Below are 20,085 nucleotides of genomic sequence, written 5' to 3' on the forward strand. Positions count from 1 at the left end.
ACATGTGTGTTTTTTTAGCCACGTTTTGAGGTTTGCAAAGAATTCTGGGTAACAGAACCTGGTCAGAGCCCCACCAGTCACCCCATCTTGGATTCCCCTAGGTCTCTAGTTTTTAAAAATGCACAGGTTTGGTAGGTTTCCCTAGGTGCCGGCTGAGCTAGAGGCCAAAATCTACAGGTAGGCACTTCTCAAAAAACATCCTCTGTTTTCTTTAAAAAAATTGGATGTGTCCACGTTGCGCTTTGGGGCATTTCCTGTCGCGGGCGCTAGGCCTACCCACACAAGTGAGGTATCATTTTTATCGGGAGACTTGGGGGAACGCTGGGTGGAAGGAAATTTGTGGCTCCTCTCAGATTCCAGAACTTTCTGCCACAGAAATGTGAGGAGCATGTGTTTTTTTAGCCAAATTTTGAGGTTTGCAAAGGATTGTGGGTAACAGAACCTGGTCAGAGCCCCACAAGTCACCCCATCTTGGATTCCCCTAGGTCTCTGGTTTTCAAAGATGCACAGGTTTGGTAGGTTTCCCTAGGTGCCGGCTGAGCTAGAGGCCAAAATCTACAGGTAGGCACTTCGCAAAAAACACCTGTTTTCTTTCAAAAAATTGGATGTGTCCACGTTGCGCTTTGGGGCATTTCCTGTCGCGGGCGCTAGGCCTACCCACACAAGTGAGGTATCATTTTTATCGGGAGACTTGGGGGAACGCTGGGTGGAAGGAAATTTGTGGCTCCTCTCAGATTCCAGAACTTTCTGCCACAGAAATGTGAGGAACATGTGTTTTTTTAGCCAAATATTGAGGTTTGCAAAGGATTCTGGGTAACAGAACCTGGTCAGAGCCCCACAAGTCACCCCATCTTGGATTCCCCTAGGTCTCTAGTTTTCAAAAATACACAGGTTTGGTAGGTTTCCCTAGGTGCCGGCTGAGCTAGAGGCCAAAATCTACAGGTAGGCCTTTGCAAAAAACACCTCTGTTTTCTTTCAAAAAATTGGATGTGTCCACGTTGTGCTTTGGGACATTTCCTGTCACAGGCACTAGGACTACCAACACAAATGAGGTATCATTTTTATCGGGAGTCTTGGGGGAACGCTGGGTGGAAGGAAATTTGTGGCTCCTCTCAGATTCCAGAACTTTCTGCCACAGAAATGTGAGAAACATGTGTGTTTTTTTAGCCAAATTTTGAGGTTTGCAAAGGATTGTGGGTAACAGAACCTGGTCAGAGCCCCACAAGTCACCCCATCTTGGATTCCCCTAGGTCTCTAGTTTTCAAAAATGCAAAGGTTTGGTAGGTTTCCCTAGGTGCCGGCTGAGCTAGAGGCCAAAATCTACAGGTAGGCACTTCGCAAAAAACACCTCTGCTTTCTTAAAAAAAATTGGATGTGTCAACGTTGCGCTTTGGGGCATTTCCTGTCGCGGGCGCTAGGCCTACCCACACAAGTGAGGTATCATTTGTATTGGGAGACTTGGAGGAACGCTGGGTGGAAGGAAAATTGTGGCTCATCCTCGATTCCAGAACTTTCTGCCACAGAAATGTGAGGAACATGTGTGTTTTTTTAGCCATTTTTTGAGGTTTGCAAACGATTCTGGGTAACAGAACCTGGTCAGTGCCCCACAAGTCACCCCATCTTGGATTCCCCTAGGTCTCCAGTTTTAAAAAATGCACAGGTTTGGTAGGTTTCCCTAGGTGCCGGCTGAGCTAGAGGCCAAAATCTACAGGTAGGCACTTCGCAAAAAACACCTCTGTTTTCTTTCAAAAAATTGGATGTGTCCACGTTGCGCTTTGGGGTATTTCCTGTAGCGGGCGCTAGGCCTACCCACACAAGTGAGGTATCATTTGTATTGGGAGACTTGGAGGAACGCTGGGTGGAAGGAAATTTGTGGCTCATCTTAGATTCCAGAACTTTCTGCCACAGAAATGTGAGGAACATGTGTGTTTTTTTAGCCATTTTTTGAGGTTTGCAAAGGATTCTGGGTAACAGAACCTGGTCAGAGCCCCACAAGTTACCCCATCTTGGATTCCCCTAGGTCTCTAGTTTTCAAAAATGCACAGGTTTGGTAGGTTTCCCTAGGTGCCGGCTGAGCTAGAGGCCAAAATCTACAGGTAGGCACTTCGCAAAAAACACCTCTGTTTTCTTTCAAAAAATTGGATGTGTCCACGTTGCGCTTTGGGGCATTTCCTGTCGCGGCCGCTAGGCCTACCCACACAAGTGGGGTATCATTTTTATCGGAAGACTTGGGGAAACGCTGGGTGGAAGGAAATTTGTGGCTCCTCTCAGATTCCAGAACTTTCTGCCACAGAAATGTGAGAAACATGTGTGTTTTTTTAGCCAAATTTTGAGGTTTGCAAAGAATTCTGGGTAACAGAACCTGGTCAGAGCCCCACAAGTCACCCCATCTTGGATTCCCCTAGGTCTCTAGTTTTTAAAAATGCACAGGTTTGGTAGGCTTCCCTAGGTGCCGGCTGAGCTAGAGGCCAAAATCTACAGGTAGGCACTTCGCAAAAAACATCCTCTGTTTTCTTTAAAAAAATTGGATGTGTCCACGTTGCGCTTTGGGGCATTTCCTGTCGCGGGCGCTAGGCCTACCCACACAAGTGAGGTATCATTTTTATCGGGAGACTTGGGGGAACGCTGGGTGGAAGGAAATTTGTGGCTCCTCTCAGATTCCAGAACTTTCTGCCACAGAAATGTGAGGAGCATGTGTTTTTTTAGCCAAATTTTGAGGTTTGCAAAGGATTCTGGGTAACAGAACCTGGTCAGAGCCCCACAAGTCACCCCATCTTGGATTCCCCTAGGTCTCTAGTTTTAATAATGCACAGGTTTGGTAGGTTTCCCTAGGTGCCGGCTGAGCTAGAGGCCAAAATCTACAGGTAGGCACTTCGCAAAAAACACCTCTGTTTTCTTTCAAAAAATTGGATGTGTCCACGTTGCGCTTTGGGGCATTTCCTGTCGCGGGCGCTAGGCCTACCCACACAAGTGAGGTATCATTTTTATCGGGAGACTTGGGGGAACGCTGGGTGGAAGGAAATTTGTGGCTCCTCTCAGATTCCAGAACTTTCTGCCACAGAAATGTGAGGAACATGTGTGTTTTTTTAGCCAAATTTTGAGGTTTGCAAACGATTCTGGGTAACAGAACCTGGTCAGAGCTCCACAAGTCACCCCATCTTGGATTCCCCTAGGTCTCTAGTTTTAAAAAATGCACAGGTTTGGTAGGTTTCCCTAGGTGCAGGCTGAGCTAGAGGCCAAAATCTACAGGTAGGCACTTCGCAAAAAACACCTCTGTTTTCTTTAAAAAAATTGGATGTGTCCACGTTGTGCTTTGGGACATTTCCTGTCGCTCGCGCTAGGCCTACCCACACAAGTGAGGTATCATTTTTATTGGGAGACTTGGAGGAACGCTGGGTGGAAGGAAATTTGTTGCTCATCTTAGATTCCAGAACTTTCTGCCACAGAAATGTGAAGAACATGTGTGTTTTTTTAGCCAAATTTTGAGGTTGGCAAAGGATTCTGGGTAACAGAACCTGGTCAGAGCCCCACAAGTTACCCCATCTTGGATTCCCCTAGGTCTCTAGTTTTAAAAAATGCACAGGTTTGGTAGGTTTCCCTAGGTGCCGGCTGAGCTAGAGGCCAAAATCTACAGGTAGGCACTTCGCAAAAAACACCTCTGTTTTCTTTAAAAAAATTGGATGTGTCCACTTTGCGCTTTGGGGCATTTCCTGTCGCGGGCGCTATGCTTACCCACACAAGTGGGGTATCATTTTTATCGGGAGACTTGGGGGAACGCTGGGTGGAAGGAAATTTGTGGCTCCTCTCAGATTCCAGAACTTTCTGCCACAGAAATGTGAGAAACATGTGTGTTTTTTTAGCCAAATTTTGAGGTTTGCAAAGAATTCTGGGTAACAGAACCTGGTCAGAGCCCCACAAGTCACCCCATCTTGGATTCCCCTAGGTCTCTAGTTTTTAAAAATGCACAGGTTTGGTAGGCTTCCCTAGGTGCCGGCTGAGCTAGAGGCCAAAATCTACAGGTAGGCACTTCGCAAAAAACATCCTCTGTTTTCTTTAAAAAAATTGGATGTGTCCACGTTGCGCTTTGGGGCATTTCCTGTCGCGGGCGCTAGGCCTACCCACACAAGTGAGGTATCATTTTTATCGGGAGACTTGGGGGAACGCTGGGTGGAAGGAAATTTGTGGCTCCTCTCAGATTCCAGAACTTTCTGCCACAGAAATGTGAGGAGCATGTGTTTTTTTAGCCAAATTTTGAGGTTTGCAAAGGATTCTGGGTAACAGAACCTGGTCAGAGCCCCACAAGTCACCCCATCTTGGATTCCCCTAGGTCTCTAGTTTTAATAATGCACAGGTTTGGTAGGTTTCCCTAGGTGCCGGCTGAGCTAGAGGCCAAAATCTACAGGTAGGCACTTCGCAAAAAACACCTCTGTTTTCTTTCAAAAAATTGGATGTGTCCACGTTGCGCTTTGGGGCATTTCCTGTCGCGGGCGCTAGGCCTACCCACACAAGTGAGGTATCATTTTTATCGGGAGACTTGGGGGAACGCTGGGTGGAAGGAAATTTGTGGCTCCTCTCAGATTCCAGAACTTTCTGCCACAGAAATGTGAGGAACATGTGTGTTTTTTTAGCCAAATTTTGAGGTTTGCAAACGATTCTGGGTAACAGAACCTGGTCAGAGCTCCACAAGTCACCCCATCTTGGATTCCCCTAGGTCTCTAGTTTTAAAAAATGCACAGGTTTGGTAGGTTTCCCTAGGTGCAGGCTGAGCTAGAGGCCAAAATCTACAGGTAGGCACTTCGCAAAAAACACCTCTGTTTTCTTTAAAAAAATTGGATGTGTCCACGTTGTGCTTTGGGACATTTCCTGTCGCTCGCGCTAGGCCTACCCACACAAGTGAGGTATCATTTTTATTGGGAGACTTGGAGGAACGCTGGGTGGAAGGAAATTTGTTGCTCATCTTAGATTCCAGAACTTTCTGCCACAGAAATGTGAAGAACATGTGTGTTTTTTTAGCCAAATTTTGAGGTTGGCAAAGGATTCTGGGTAACAGAACCTGGTCAGAGCCCCACAAGTTACCCCATCTTGGATTCCCCTAGGTCTCTAGTTTTAAAAAATGCACAGGTTTGGTAGGTTTCCCTAGGTGCCGGCTGAGCTAGAGGCCAAAATCTACAGGTAGGCACTTCGCAAAAAACACCTCTGTTTTCTTTAAAAAAATTGGATGTGTCCACGTTGCGCTTTGGGGCATTTCCTGTCGCGGGCGCTAGGCTTACCCACACAAGTGGGGTATCATTTTTATCGGGAGACTTGGGGGAACGCTGGGTGGAAGGAAATTTGTGGCTCCTCTCAGATTCCAGAACTTTCTGGCACAGAAATGTGAGGAACATGTGTGTTTTTTAGCCAAATTTTGAGGTTTGCAAAGGATTGTGGGTAACAGAACCTGGTCAGAGCCCCACAAGTCACCCCATCTTGGATTCCCCTAGGTCTCTAGTTTTCAAAAATGCACAGGTTTGGTAGGTTTCCCTAGGTGCCGGATGAGCTAGAGGCCAAAATCTACAGGTAGGCACTTCGCAAAAAACACCTCTGTTTTCTTTTTAAAAATTGGATGTGTCAACGTTGCGCTTTGGGGCATTTCCTGTCGCGGGCGCTAGGCCTACCCACACAAGTGAGGTATCATTTTTATCGGGAGACTTGGGGGAACACTGGGTGGAAGAAAATTTGTGGCTCCTCTCATATTCCAGAACTTTCTGCCACAGAAATGTGAGGAACATGTGTGTTTTTTTAGCCAAGTTTTGAGGTTTGCAAAGAATTCTGGGTAACAGAACCTGGTCAGAGCCCCACCAGTCACCCCATCTTGGATTCCCCTAGGTCTCTAGTTTTTAAAAATGCACAGGTTTGGTAGGTTTCCCTAGGTGCCGGCTGAGCTAGAGGCCAAAATCTACAGGTAGGCACTTCGCAAAAAACATCCTCTGTTTTCTTTAAAAAAATTGGATGTGTCCACGTTGCGCTTTGGGGCATTTCCTGTCGCGGGCGCTAGGCCTACCCACACAAGTGAGGTATCATTTTTATCGGGAGACTTGGGGGAACGCTGGGTGGAAGGAAATTTGTGGCTCCTCTCAGATTCCAGAACTTTCTGCCACAGAAATGTGAGGAGCATGTGTTTTTTTAGCCAAATTTTGAGGTTTGCAAAGGATTGTGGGTAACAGAACCTGGTCAGAGCCCCACAAGTCACCCCATCTTGGATTCCCCTAGGTCTCTGGTTTTCAAAGATGCACAGGTTTGGTAGGTTTCCCTAGGTGCCGGCTGAGCTAGAGGCCAAAATCTACAGGTAGGCACTTCGCAAAAAACACCTGTTTTCTTTCAAAAAATTGGATGTGTCCACGTTGCGCTTTGGGGCATTTCCTGTCGCGGGCGCTAGGCCTACCCACACAAGTGAGGTATCATTTTTATCGGGAGACTTGGGGGAACGCTGGGTGGAAGGAAATTTGTGGCTCCTCTCAGATTCCAGAACTTTCTGCCACAGAAATGTGAGGAACATGTGTTTTTTTAGCCAAATATTGAGGTTTGCAAAGGATTCTGGGTAACAGAACCTGGTCAGAGCCCCACAAGTCACCCCATCTTGGATTCCCCTAGGTCTCTAGTTTTCAAAAATACACAGGTTTGGTAGGTTTCCCTAGGTGCCGGCTGAGCTAGAGGCCAAAAGCTACAGGTAGGCCTTTGCAAAAAACACCTCTGTTTTCTTTCAAAAAATTGGATGTGTCCACGTTGTGCTTTGGGACATTTCCTGTCACAGGCACTAGGACTACCAACACAAATGAGGTATCATTTTTATCGGGAGTCTTGGGGGAACGCTGGGTGGAAGGAAATTTGTGGCTCCTCTCAGATTCCAGAACTTTCTGCCACAGAAATGTGAGAGACATGTGTGTTTTTTTAGCCAAATTTTGAGGTTTGCAAAGGATTGTGGGTAACAGAACCTGGTCAGAGCCCCACAAGTCACCCCATCTTGGATTCCCCTAGGTCTCTAGTTTTCAAAAATGCAAAGGTTTGGTAGGTTTCCCTAGGTGCCGGCTGAGCTAGAGGCCAAAATCTACAGGTAGGCACTTCGCAAAAAACACCTCTGCTTTCTTAAAAAAAATTGGATGTGTCAACGTTGCGCTTTGGGGCATTTCCTGTCGCGGGCGCTAGGCCTACCCACACAAGTGAGGTATCATTTGTATTGGGAGACTTGGAGGAACGCTGGGTGGAAGGAAAATTGTGGCTCATCCTCGATTCCAGAACTTTCTGCCACAGAAATGTGAGGAACATGTGTGTTTTTTTAGCCATTTTTTGAGGTTTGCAAACGATTCTGGGTAACAGAACCTGGTCAGTGCCCCACAAGTCACCCCATCTTGGATTCCCCTAGGTCTCCAGTTTTAAAAAATGCACAGGTTTGGTAGGTTTCCCTAGGTGCCGGCTGAGCTAGAGGCCAAAATCTACAGGTAGGCACTTCGCAAAAAACACCTCTGTTTTCTTTCAAAAAATTGGATGTGTCCACGTTGCGCTTTGGGGTATTTCCTGTAGCGGGCGCTAGGCCTACCCACACAAGTGAGGTATCATTTGTATTGGGAGACTTGGAGGAACGCTGGGTGGAAGGAAATTTGTGGCTCATCTTAGATTCCAGAACTTTCTGCCACAGAAATGTGAGGAACATGTGTGTTTTTTTAGCCATTTTTGGAGGTTTGCAAAGGATTCTGGGTAACAGAACCTGGTCAGAGCCCCACAAGTTACCCCATCTTGGATTCCCCTAGGTCTCTAGTTTTCAAAAATGTACAGGTTTGGTAGGTTTCCCTAGGTGCCGGCTGAGCTAGAGGCCAAAATCTACAGGTAGGCACTTCGCAAAAAACACCTCTGTTTTCTTTCAAAAAATTGGATGTGTCCACGTTGCGCTTTGGGGCATTTCCTGTCGCGGGCGCTAGGCCTACCCACACAAGTGGGGTATCATTTTTATCGGAAGACTTGGGGAAACGCTGGGTGGAAGGAAATTTGTGGCTCCTCTCAGATTCCAGAACTTTCTGCCACAGAAATGTGAGGAACATGTGTGTTGTTTTAGCCAAATTTTGAGGTTTGCAAAGGATTCTGAGTAACAGAACCTGGTCAGAGCCCCACAAGTTACCCCATCTTGGATTCCCCTAGGTCTCTAGTTTTCAAAAATACACAGGTTTGGTAGGTTTCCCTAGGTGCCGGCTGAGCTAGAGGCCAAAATCTACAGGTAGGCCTTTGCAAAAAACACCTCTGTTTTCTTTCAAAAAATTGGATGTGTCCACGTTGTGCTTTGGGACATTTCCTGCCGCAGGCACTAGGACTACCAACACAAATGAGGTATCATTTTTATCGGGAGACTTGGGGGAACACTGGGTGGAAGGAAATTTGTGGCTCCTCTCAGATTCCAGAACTTTCTGCCACAGAAATGTGAGGAACATGTGTGTTTTTTTAGCCAAATTTTGAGGTTTGCAAAGGATTGTGGGTAACAGAACCTGGTCAGAGCCCCACAAGTCACCCCATCTTGGATTCCCCTAGCTCTCTAGTTTTCAAAGATGCACAGGTTTGGTAGGTTTCCCTAGGTGCCGGCTGAGCTAGAGGCCAAATTCTACAGGTAGGCACTTCGCAAAAAACACCTCTGTTTTCTTTCAAAAAATTGGATGTGTCCACGTTGCGCTTTGGGGCATTTCCTGTCGCGGGCGCTAGGCCTACCCACACAAGTGAGGTATCATTTTTATCGGGAGACTTGGGGGAACGCTGGGTGGAAGGAAATTTGTGGCTCCTCTCAGATTCCAGAACTTTCTGCCACAGAAATGTGAGGAACATGTGTTTTTTTAGCCAAATATTGAGGTTTGCAAAGGATTCTGGGTAACAGAACCTGGTCAGAGCCCCACAAGTCACCCCATCTTGGATTCCCCTAGGTCTCTAGTTTTCAAAAATACACAGGTTTGGTAGGTTTCCCTAGGTGCCGGCTGAGCTAGAGGCCAAAACCTACAGGTAGGCCTTTGCAAAAAACACCTCTCTTTTCTTTCAAAAAATTGGATGTGTCCACGTTGTGCTTTGGGACATTTCCTGTCGCAGGCACTAGGACTACCAACACATATGAGGTATAATTTTTATCGGGAGACTTGGGGGAACGCTGGGTGGAAGGAAATTTGTGGCTCCTCTCAGATTCCAGAACTTTCTGCCACAGAAATGTGAGAAACATGTGTGTTTTTTTAGCCAAATTTTGAGGTTTGCAAAGGATTGTGGGTAACAGAACCTGGTCAGAGCCCCACAAGTCACCCCATCTTGGATTCCCCTAGGTCTCTAGTTTTCAAAAATGCACAGGTTTGGTAGGTTTCCCTAGGTGCCGGCTGAGCTAGAGGCCAAAATCTACAGGTAGGCACTTCGCAAAAAACACCTCTGTTTTCTTTCAAAAAATTGGATGTGTCAACGTTGCGCTTTGGGGCATTTCCTGTCGCGGGCGCTAGGCCTACCCACACAAGTGAGGTATCATTTTTATCAAGAGACTTGGGGGAACACTGGGTGGAAGAAAATTTGTGGCTCCTCTCAGATTCCAGAACTTTCTGCCACAGAAATGTGAGCAACATGTGTGTTTTTTTAGCCAAATTTTGAGGTTTGCAAAGAATTCTGGGTAACAGAACCTGGTCAGAGCCCCACAAGTCACCCCATCTTGGATTCCCCTAGGTCTCTAGTTTTTAAAAATGCACAGGTTTGGTAGGCTTCCCTAGGTGCCGGCTGAGCTAGAGGCCAAAATCTACAGGTAGGCACTTCGCAAAAAACATCCTCTGTTTTCTTTAAAAAAATTGGATGTGTCCACGTTGCGCTTTGGGGCATTTCCTGTCGCGGGCGCTAGGCCTACCCACACAAGTGAGGTATCATTTTTATCGGGAGACTTGGGGGAACGCTGGGTGGAAGGAAATTTGTGGCTCCTCTCAGATTCCAGAACTTTCTGCCACAGAAATGTGAGGAGCATGTGTTTTTTTAGCCAAATTTTGAGGTTTGCAAAGGATTCTGGGTAACAGAACCTGGTCAGAGCCCCACAAGTCACCCCATCTTGGATTCCCCTAGGTCTCTAGTTTTAATAATGCACAGGTTTGGTAGGTTTCCCTAGGTGCCGGCTGAGCTAGAGGCCAAAATCTACAGGTAGGCACTTCGCAAAAAACACCTCTGTTTTCTTTCAAAAAATTGGATGTGTCCACGTTGCGCTTTGGGGCATTTCCTGTCGCGGGCGCTAGGCCTACCCACACAAGTGAGGTATCATTTTTATCGGGAGACTTGGGGGAACGCTGGGTGGAAGGAAATTTGTGGCTCCTCTCAGATTCCAGAACTTTCTGCCACAGAAATGTGAGGAACATGTGTGTTTTTTTAGCCAAATTTTGAGGTTTGCAAACGATTCTGGGTAACAGAACCTGGTCAGAGCTCCACAAGTCACCCCATCTTGGATTCCCCTAGGTCTCTAGTTTTAAAAAATGCACAGGTTTGGTAGGTTTCCCTAGGTGCAGGCTGAGCTAGAGGCCAAAATCTACAGGTAGGCACTTCGCAAAAAACACCTCTGTTTTCTTTAAAAAAATTGGATGTGTCCACGTTGTGCTTTGGGGCATTTCCTGTCGCTCGCGCTAGGCCTACCCACACAAGTGAGGTATCATTTTTATTGGGAGACTTGGAGGAACGCTGGGTGGAAGGAAATTTGTTGCTCATCTTAGATTCCAGAACTTTCTGCCACAGAAATGTGAAGAACATGTGTGTTTTTTTAGCCAAATTTTGAGGTTGGCAAAGGATTCTGGGTAACAGAACCTGGTCAGAGCCCCACAAGTTACCCCATCTTGGATTCCCCTAGGTCTCTAGTTTTAAAAAATGCACAGGTTTGGTAGGTTTCCCTAGGTGCCGGCTGAGCTAGAGGCCAAAATCTACAGGTAGGCACTTCGCAAAAAACACCTCTGTTTTCTTTAAAAAAATTGGATGTGTCCACGTTGCGCTTTGGGGCATTTCCTGTCGCGGGCGCTAGGCTTACCCACACAAGTGGGGTATCATTTTTATCGGGAGACTTGGGGGAACGCTGGGTGGAAGGAAATTTGTGGCTCCTCTCAGATTCCAGAACTTTCTGCCACAGAAATGTGAGGAACATGTGTGTTTTTTTAGCCAAATTTTGAGGTTTGCAAAGGATTGTGGGTAACAGAACCTGGTCAGAGCCCCACAAGTCACCCCATCTTGGATTCCCCTAGCTCTCTAGTTTTCAAAGATGCACAGGTTTGGTAGGTTTCCCTAGGTGCCGGCTGAGCTAGAGGCCAAATTCTACAGGTAGGCACTTCGCAAAAAACACCTCTGTTTTCTTTCAAAAAATTGGATGTGTCCACGTTGCGCTTTGGGGCATTTCCTGTCGCGGGCGCTAGGCCTACCCACACAAGTGAGGTATCATTTTTATCGGGAGACTTGGGGGAACGCTGGGTGGAAGGAAATTTGTGGCTCCTCTCAGATTCCAGAACTTTCTGCCACAGAAATGTGAGGAACATGTGTTTTTTTAGCCAAATATTGAGGTTTGCAAAGGATTCTGGGTAACAGAACCTGGTCAGAGCCCCACAAGTCACCCCATCTTGGATTCCCCTAGGTCTCTAGTTTTCAAAAATACACAGGTTTGGTAGGTTTCCCTAGGTGCCGGCTGAGCTAGAGGCCAAAACCTACAGGTAGGCCTTTGCAAAAAACACCTCTCTTTTCTTTCAAAAAATTGGATGTGTCCACGTTGTGCTTTGGGACATTTCCTGTCGCAGGCACTAGGACTACCAACACATATGAGGTATAATTTTTATCGGGAGACTTGGGGGAACGCTGGGTGGAAGGAAATTTGTGGCTCCTCTCAGATTCCAGAACTTTCTGCCACAGAAATGTGAGAAACATGTGTGTTTTTTTAGCCAAATTTTGAGGTTTGCAAAGGATTGTGGGTAACAGAACCTGGTCAGAGCCCCACAAGTCACCCCATCTTGGATTCCCCTAGGTCTCTAGTTTTCAAAAATGCACAGGTTTGGTAGGTTTCCCTAGGTGCCGGCTGAGCTAGAGGCCAAAATCTACAGGTAGGCACTTCGCAAAAAACACCTCTGTTTTCTTTCAAAAAATTGGATGTGTCAACGTTGCGCTTTGGGGCATTTCCTGTCGCGGGCGCTAGGCCTACCCACACAAGTGAGGTATCATTTTTATCAAGAGACTTGGGGGAACACTGGGTGGAAGAAAATTTGTGGCTCCTCTCAGATTCCAGAACTTTCTGCCACAGAAATGTGAGCAACATGTGTGTTTTTTTAGCCAAATTTTGAGGTTTGCAAAGAATTCTGGGTAACAGAACCTGGTCAGAGCCCCACAAGTCACCCCATCTTGGATTCCCCTAGGTCTCTAGTTTTTAAAAATGCACAGGTTTGGTAGGCTTCCCTAGGTGCCGGCTGAGCTAGAGGCCAAAATCTACAGGTAGGCACTTCGCAAAAAACATCCTCTGTTTTCTTTAAAAAAATTGGATGTGTCCACGTTGCGCTTTGGGGCATTTCCTGTCGCGGGCGCTAGGCCTACCCACACAAGTGAGGTATCATTTTTATCGGGAGACTTGGGGGAACGCTGGGTGGAAGGAAATTTGTGGCTCCTCTCAGATTCCAGAACTTTCTGCCACAGAAATGTGAGGAGCATGTGTTTTTTTAGCCAAATTTTGAGGTTTGCAAAGGATTCTGGGTAACAGAACCTGGTCAGAGCCCCACAAGTCACCCCATCTTGGATTCCCCTAGGTCTCTAGTTTTAATAATGCACAGGTTTGGTAGGTTTCCCTAGGTGCCGGCTGAGCTAGAGGCCAAAATCTACAGGTAGGCACTTCGCAAAAAACACCTCTGTTTTCTTTCAAAAAATTGGATGTGTCCACGTTGCGCTTTGGGGCATTTCCTGTCGCGGGCGCTAGGCCTACCCACACAAGTGAGGTATCATTTTTATCGGGAGACTTGGGGGAACGCTGGGTGGAAGGAAATTTGTGGCTCCTCTCAGATTCCAGAACTTTCTGCCACAGAAATGTGAGGAACATGTGTGTTTTTTTAGCCAAATTTTGAGGTTTGCAAACGATTCTGGGTAACAGAACCTGGTCAGAGCTCCACAAGTCACCCCATCTTGGATTCCCCTAGGTCTCTAGTTTTAAAAAATGCACAGGTTTGGTAGGTTTCCCTAGGTGCAGGCTGAGCTAGAGGCCAAAATCTACAGGTAGGCACTTCGCAAAAAACACCTCTGTTTTCTTTAAAAAAATTGGATGTGTCCACGTTGTGCTTTGGGGCATTTCCTGTCGCTCGCGCTAGGCCTACCCACACAAGTGAGGTATCATTTTTATTGGGAGACTTGGAGGAACGCTGGGTGGAAGGAAATTTGTTGCTCATCTTAGATTCCAGAACTTTCTGCCACAGAAATGTGAAGAACATGTGTGTTTTTTTAGCCAAATTTTGAGGTTGGCAAAGGATTCTGGGTAACAGAACCTGGTCAGAGCCCCACAAGTTACCCCATCTTGGATTCCCCTAGGTCTCTAGTTTTAAAAAATGCACAGGTTTGGTAGGTTTCCCTAGGTGCCGGCTGAGCTAGAGGCCAAAATCTACAGGTAGGCACTTCGCAAAAAACACCTCTGTTTTCTTTAAAAAAATTGGATGTGTCCACGTTGCGCTTTGGGGCATTTCCTGTCGCGGGCGCTAGGCTTACCCACACAAGTGGGGTATCATTTTTATCGGGAGACTTGGGGGAACGCTGGGTGGAAGGAAATTTGTGGCTCCTCTCAGATTCCAGAACTTTCTGCCACAGAAATGTGAGGAACATGTGTGTTTTTTTAGCCAAATTTTGAGGTTTGCAAAGGATTGTGGGTAACAGAACCTGGTCAGAGCCCCACAAGTCACCCCATCTTGGATTCCCCTAGGTCTCTAGTTTTCAAAAATGCACAGGTTTGGTAGGTTTCCCTGGGTGCCGGCTGAGCTAGAGGCCAAAATCTACAGGTAGGCACTTCGCAAAAAACACCTCTGTTTTCTTTCAAAAAATTGGATATGTCAACGTTGCGCTTTGGGGCATTTCCTGTCGCGGGCGCTAGGCCTACCCACACAAGTGAGGTATCATTTTTATCAAGAGACTTGGGGGAACACTGGGTGGAAGAAAATTTGTGGCTCCTCTCAGATTCCAGAACTTTCTGCCACAGAAATGTGAGAAACATGTGTGTTTTTTTAGCCAAATTTTGAGGTTTGCAAAGAATTCTGGGTAACAGAACCTGGTCAGAGCCCCACAAGTCACCCCATCTTGGATTCCCCTAGGTCTCTAGTTTTTAAAAATGCACAGGTTTGGTAGGCTTCCCTAGGTGCCGGCTGAGCTAGAGGCCAAAATCTACAGGTAGGCACTTCGCAAAAAACATCCTCTGTTTTCTTTAAAAAAATTGGATGTGTCCATGTTGCGCTTTGGGGCATTTCCTGTCGCGGGCGCTAGGCCTACCCACACAAGTGAGGTATCATTTTTATCGGGAGACTTGGGGGAACGCTGGGTGGAAGGAAATTTGTGGCTCCTCTCAGATTCCAGAACTTTCTGCCACAGAAATGTGAGGAGCATGTGTTTTTTTAGCCAAATTTTGAGGTTTGCAAAGGATTCTGGGTAACAGAACCTGGTCAGAGCCCCACAAGTCACCCCATCTTGGATTCCCCTAGGTCTCTAGTTTTAATAATGCACAGGTTTGGTAGGTTTCCCTAGGTGCCGGCTGAGCTAGAGGCCAAAATCTACAGGTAGGCACTTCGCAAAAAACACCTCTGTTTTCTTTCAAAAAATTGGATGTGTCCACGTTGCGCTTTGGGGCATTTCCTGTCGCGGGCGCTAGGCCTACCCACACAAGTGAGGTATCATTTTTATCGGGAGACTTGGGGGAACGCTGGGTGGAAGGAAATTTGTGGCTCCTCTCAGATTCCAGAACTTTCTGCCACAGAAATGTGAGGAACATGTGTGTTTTTTTAGCCAAATTTTGAGGTTTGCAAACGATTCTGGGTAACAGAACCTGGTCAGAGCTCCACAAGTCACCCCATCTTGGATTCCCCTAGGTCTCTAGTTTTAAAAAATGCACAGGTTTGGTAGGTTTCCCTAGGTGCAGGCTGAGCTAGAGGCCAAAATCTACAGGTAGGCACTTCGCAAAAAACACCTCTGTTTTCTTTAAAAAAATTGGATGTGTCCACGTTGTGCTTTGGGGCATTTCCTGTCGCTCGCGCTAGGCCTACCCACACAAGTGAGGTATCATTTTTATTGGGAGACTTGGAGGAACGCTGGGTGGAAGGAAATTTGTTGCTCATCTTAGATTCCAGAACTTTCTGCCACAGAAATGTGAAGAACATGTGTGTTTTTTTAGCCAAATTTTGAGGTTGGCAAAGGATTCTGGGTAACAGAACCTGGTCAGAGCCCCACAAGTTACCCCATCTTGGATTCCCCTAGGTCTCTAGTTTTAAAAAATGCACAGGTTTGGTAGGTTTCCCTAGGTGCCGGCTGAGCTAGAGGCCAAAATCTACAGGTAGGCACTTCGCAAAAAACACCTCTGTTTTCTTTAAAAAAATTGGATGTGTCCACGTTGCGCTTTGGGGCATTTCCTGTCGCGGGCGCTAGGCTTACCCACACAAGTGGGGTATCATTTTTATCGGGAGACTTGGGGGAACGCTGGGTGGAAGGAAATTTGTGGCTCCTCTCAGATTCCAGAACTTTCTGCCACAGAAATGTGAGGAACATGTGTGTTTTTTTAGCCAAATTTTGAGGTTTGCAAAGGATTGTGGGTAACAGAACCTGGTCAGAGCCCCACAAGTCACCCTATCTTGGATTCCCCTAGGTCTCTAGTTTTCAAAAATGCACAGGTTTGGTAGGTTTCCCTAGGTGCCGGATGAGCTAGAGGCCAAAATCTACAGGTAGGCACTTCGCAAAAAACACCTCTGTTTTCTTTTTAAAAATTGGATGTGTCAACGTTGCGCTTTGGGGCATTTCCTTTCGCGGGCGCTAGGCCTACCCACACAAGTGAGGTATCATTTTTATCGGGAGACTTGGGGGAACACTGGGTGGAAGAAAATTTGTGGCTCCTCTCATATTCCAGAACTTTCTGCCACAGAAATGTGAGGAACATGTGTGTTTTTTTAGCCAAGTTTTGAGGTTTGCAAAGGATTCTGGGTAACAGAACCTGGTCAGAGCCCCACAAGTCACCCCATCTTGGATTCCCCTAGGTCTCTAGTTTTAATAATGCACAGGTTTGGTAAGTTTCCCTAGGTGCCGGCTGAGCTAGAGGCCAAAATCTACAGGTAGGCACTTCGCAAAAAACACCTCTGTTTTCTTTCAAAAAATTGGATGTGTCCACGTTGCGCTTTGGGGCATTTCCTGTCGCGGGTGCTAGGCCTACCCACACAAGTGGGGTATCATTTTTATCGGGAGACTTGGGGGAACGCTGGGTGGAAGGAAATTTGTGGCTCCTCTCAGATTCCAGAACTTTCTGCCACAGAAATGTGAGGAACATGTGTGTTGTTTTAGCCAAATTTTGAGGTTTGCAAAGGATTCTGGGTAACGGAACCTGGTCAGAGCCCCACAAGTTACCCCATGTTGGATTCCCCTAGGTCTCTAGTTTTTAAAAATGCACAGGTTTGGTAGGTTTCCCTCGGTGCCGGCTGAGCTAGAGGCCAAAATCTACAGGTAGGCACTTCGCAAAAAACACCTCTGTTTTCTTTCAAAAAATTGGATGTGTCCACGTTGCGCTTTGGGGCATTTCCTGTCGCGGGCGCTAAGCCTACCCACACAAGTGAGGTATCATTTTTATCGGGAGACTTGGGGGAACGCTGGGTGGAAGGAAATTTGTGGCTCCTCTCAGATTCCAGAACTTTCTGCCACAGAAATGTGAGGAACATGTGTGTTTTTTTAGCCAAATGTTGAGGTTTGCAAAGGATTCTGGGTAACAGAACCTGGTCAGAGCCCCACAAGTCACCCCATCTTGGATTCCCCTAGGTCTCTAGTTTTTAAAAATGCACAGGTTTGGTAGGTTTCCATAGGTGTTGGCTGAGCTAGAGGCCAAAATCTACAGGTAGGCACTTCGCAAAAAACAACTCTGTTTTCTTTCAAAAAATTGGATGTGTCCACGTTGCGCTTTGGGGCATTTCCTGTCGCGGGCGCTAGGCCTACCCACACAAGTGAGGTATCATTTTTATCGGGAGACTTGGGGGAACGCTGGGTGGAAAGAAATTTGTGGCTCCTCTCAGATTCCAGAACTTTATGCCACAGAAATGTGAGGAACATGTGTTTTTTTAGCCAAATTTTGAGATTTGCAAAGGATTCTGGGTAACAGAACCTGGTCAGAGCCCCACAAGTCACACCATCTTGGATTCCCCTAGGTCTCTAGTTTTAAAAAATGCACAGGTTTGGTAGGTTTCCCTAGGTGCCGGCTGAGCTAGAGGCCAAAATCTACAGGTAGGCACTTCGCAAAAAACACCCCTGTTTTCTTTCAAACAAATTGGATGTGTCCACGTTGCGCTTTGGGGCATTTCCTGTCGCGGGCGCCAGGCCTATCCACACAAGTGAGGTATCATTTTTATCGGAAGACTTGGGGGAACGCTGGGTGGAAGGAAATTTGTGGCTCCTCTCAGATTCCAGAACTTTCTGCCACAGAAATGTGAGGAACATGTGTTTTTTTAGCCAAATTTTGAGGTTTGCAAAGGATTCTGGGTAACAGAACCTGGTCAGAGCCCCACAAGTCACCCCATCTTGGATTCCCCTAGGTCTCTAGTTTTCAAAAATGCACTGGTTTGGTAGGTTTCCCTAGGTGCCGGCTGAGCTAGAGGCCAAAATCTACAGGTAGGCACTTCGCAAAAAACACCTCTGTTTTCTTTCAAACAAATTGGATGTGTCTACGTTGCGCTTTGGGGCATTTCCTGTCGCAGGCGCTAGGCCTACCCACGCAAGTGAGGTATCATTTTTATCGGGAGACTTGGGGGAACACTGGGTGGAAGAAAATTTGTGGCTCCTCTCAGATTCCAGAACTTTCTGCCACAGAAATGTGAGGAACATGTGTGTTTTTTTAGCCAAATGTTGAGGTTTGCAAAGGATTCTGGGTAACAGAACCTGGTCAGAGCCCCACAAGTCACCCCATCTTGGATTCCCCTAGGTCTCTAGTTTTTAAAAATGCACAGGTTTGGTAGGTTTCCATAGGTGTTGGCTGAGCTAGAGGCCAAAATCTACAGGTAGGCACTTCGCAAAAAACAACTCTGTTTTCTTTCAAAAAATTGGATGTGTCCACGTTGCGCTTTGGGGCATTTCCTGTCGCGGGCGCTAGGCCTACCCACACAAGTGAGGTATCATTTTTATCGGGAGACTTGGGGGAACGCTGGGTGGAAAGAAATTTGTGACTCCTCTCAGATTCCAGAACTTTATGCCACAGAAATGTGAGGAACATGTGTTTTTTTAGCCAAATTTTTAGATTTGCAAAGGATTCTGGGTAACAGAACCTGGTCAGAGCCCCACAAGTCACACCATCTTGGATTCCCCTAGGTCTCTAGTTTTAAAAAATGCACAGGTTTGGTAGGTTTCCCTAGGTGCCGGCTGAGCTAGAGGCCAAAATCTACAGGTAGGCACTTCGCAAAAAACACCCCTGTTTTCTTTCAAACAAATTGGATGTGTCCACGTTGCGCTTTGGGGCATTTCCTGTCGCGGGCGCCAGGCCTATCCACACAAGTGAGGTATCATTTTTATCGGAAGACTTGGGGGAACGCTGGGTGGAAGGAAATTTGTGGCTCCTCTCAGATTCCAGAACTTTCTGCCACAGAAATGTGAGGAACATGTGTTTTTTTAGCCAAATTTTGAGGTTTGCAAAGGATTCTGGGTAACAGAACCTGGTCAGAGCCCCACAAGTCACCCCATCTTGGATTCCCCTAGGTCTCTAGCTTTCAAAAATGCACTGGTTTGGTAGGTTTCCCTAGGTGCCGGCTGAGCTAGAGGCCAAAATCTACAGGTAGGCACTTCGCAAAAAACACCTCTGTTTTCTTTCAAACAAATTGGATGTGTCTACGTTGCGCTTTGGGGCATTTCCTGTCGCAGGCGCTAGGCCTACCCACGCAAGTGAGGTATCATTTTTATCGGGAGACTTGGGGGAACACTGGGTGGAAGAAAATTTGTGGCTCCTCTCAGATTCCAGAACTTTCTGCCACAGAAATGTGAGGAACATGTGTGTTTTTTTAGCCAAATTTTGAGGTTTCCAAAGAATTCTGGGTAACAGAACCTGGTCAGAGCCCCACAAGTCACCCCATCTTGGATTCCCCTAGGTCTCTAGTTTTCAAAAATGCACAGGTTTGGTAGGGTTCCCTAGGTGCCGGCTGAGCTAGAGGCCAAAATCTACAGGTAGGCACTTCGCAAAAAACACCTCTGTTTTCTTTCAAACAAATTGGATGTGACCACGTTGCGCTTTGGGGCATTTCCTGTCGCGGGCGCTAGGCCTACCCACACAAGTGAGGTATCATTTTTATCGGGAGACTTGGGGGAACACTGGGTGGAAGGAAATTTGTGGCTCCTCTCAGATTCCAGAACTTTCTGCCACAGAAATATGAGGAACATGTGTTTTTTTAGCCAAATTTTGAGGTTTACAAAGGATTCTGGGTAACAGAACCTGGTCAGAGCCCCACAAGTCACCCCATCTTGGATTCCCCTAGGTCTCTAGTTTTCAAAAATGCACAGGTTTGGTAGGTTTCCCTAGGTGCCGGCTGAGCTAGAGGCCAAAATCTACAGGTAGGCCTTTGCAAAAAACACCTCTGTTTTCTTTAAAAAAATTGGATGTGTCCACGTTGTGCTTTGGGGCATTTCCTGTCGCGGGCGCTAGGCCTACCCACACAAGTGAGGTATCATTTTTATCGGGAGACTTGGGGGAACGCTGGGTGGAAGGAAATTTGTGGCTCCTCTCAGATTCCAGAACTTTCTGCCACAGAAATGTGAGAAACATGTGTGTTTTTTTAGCCAAATTTGGAGGTTTGCAAAGGATTCTGGGTAACAGAACCTGGTCAGAGCCCCACAAGTCACCCCATCTTGGATTCCCCTAGG

Source organism: Pleurodeles waltl, chromosome 2_1 (genome assembly GCF_031143425.1).
Source record: "Pleurodeles waltl isolate 20211129_DDA chromosome 2_1, aPleWal1.hap1.20221129, whole genome shotgun sequence".
NCBI lineage: Eukaryota > Metazoa > Chordata > Amphibia > Caudata > Salamandridae > Pleurodeles > Pleurodeles waltl.